The 1,734-nt window shown below is 32.3% G+C and overlaps 1 non-coding gene across 1 annotated transcript; it reads left to right on the top strand.

The window, feature by feature from the left end:
• Positions 1-979: 979 nt before the first annotated feature.
• Positions 980-1,079, top strand: LOC122580713. Its single transcript, XR_006320858.1, has one exon. It is a non-coding gene; the product is annotated as a U6 spliceosomal RNA (small nuclear RNA).
• The last annotated feature ends 655 nt before the right edge of the window (positions 1,080-1,734 follow it).

The following is a 1,734-nucleotide window of genomic DNA, read 5'->3' as shown; positions in this document are numbered from 1 at the left end:
CTTTAGTCTTAAACTATTCTGAATATTTGGGATTGAACTCGGATTTTTTAAAGATACTCTAAATACCCCCTATGCCTTACAAATGTGAGAAGCGAGTTTTGAACTCAGGTGACTAATCCCAAGGTAATAAGACCTTATCAATAGGCTACTACCTATATTGATACGTCCTTTGGAGAATTTCAGGCATGAACAACTCATATATTTTTTTAACTGCCTAATAAAAATAACAATGTACGTATTTTCTATTAAATAACAATGTATATTTAACTATTGATGTTAAAGAAAACATGAGCTACTTATGCATGTTATTTATCGGTTGATTTGCTAGCATTCTATTTATTGACTTAACTTGTTAATGGTTTTCTAATTAACTATTTCAAGCAAGGGGAAATTGGATTGAAACGGGACCTAAGATTTTATAAGCATGATTGAGATCCTATAAAAATCCTATGCTTCCAACGAAATAAAAGTTAGAATCGTTTTTGTACATTAAGATCGTAAATCCAAAGATAGCGATCTCTGGATCTTGATAACTTTGCTTGGTATAAAGATTATTTTGACGTGTACGTTGATACTAAATTTAGGCTCGTGTCAAATAAACGGGACGTTATTTACAATATATATTTTAAAACTAGTATATATTTACAACGAGAGTAACAAGTTCTTGCATGACATATGTATTATTTTATCAACAGGTTAATAACGAGTTCTTTCACAATATATTTAGGCCGGGTTGTCACATTGAGCATGTACCCTTTTAATTTGGGATTACATATGAATTTTGAGACCCCGTTTTTTTCGTATCCCTATATTAACTTGTAAATTCTAAAAGCCCTGATGGAGTATGTCTTTGGACTATCTTTGTAATTTATTATGAATGGTAATACAAAATAATTTGTATTTTCTACAAAAATATAAAATAGACCAGGGCAAAAAAAAATAAAAATGTCATTATTATTATTAGTTATTTATGTAATTAGTCGTTTCGGGGACATCCAATAAAATTGAAGCGATAAAAAAAGTAGCATAATCCATGTGTAAGAATGACACACATAAATCGAGAAATTGTCCAAATCATTCACATACTTAGAGTGTTTGTGTGGATAAGGTGGAACGCTTACACTTCGTGGTCGTCAGGGTCGTCCATTACAAAAAAGTGGTGTGGTAATGGTGTGGAAGCCTCAAGGTGGGTGTGTCCACCTTCGAAAGAGTTGGGTGGTAGCGGTGTGGTTAATTTTTTTTTATTGGTTTTTATATTTTTGATTGGTTGTAATAATATTGTGGGCATGTGTTTTGGGTTGTTATGAAAGTTGTGGTGTGGTCGTGGTAAAATGATGATTTGACATTATCACCTTAACGTGATAACATATCATTACTAATGCTTTTAGGTCATTATGTGACATAAACACTAATTAAAGGACCTATTTTTTACCAATTGAAAGTTATGCCTTGAGATGTTAATCTATATTGTTAAGGGAATGAATGCGATTGTATAGCCATAATTAAAAGTAGTTTGTAATATTGATATAGACAAAAGGCAAAAATGGCTTCATTTTTTTCGCAATTTGCAACGTGACTACACACTTTTGTATCAAGTGGTGTCTTTGTGGAGATATTTTGATGCTGCCCGTGACACTGCCCTTTCATTCTACACCAATACAAGATATTAAGATCTCAAGAAAAGTCATTTCCGTGGGCAACTACCTGCCCGTTCCTTTTTGTTCTTTAATCTTA

This window comes from Erigeron canadensis, chromosome 8, assembly GCF_010389155.1.
Source record: "Erigeron canadensis isolate Cc75 chromosome 8, C_canadensis_v1, whole genome shotgun sequence".
In the NCBI taxonomy this organism is placed as follows: domain Eukaryota; kingdom Viridiplantae; phylum Streptophyta; class Magnoliopsida; order Asterales; family Asteraceae; genus Erigeron; species Erigeron canadensis.
Note: the sequence above shows the minus strand (reverse complement) of the source record. Positions and strands in the feature narration are given on the sequence as shown.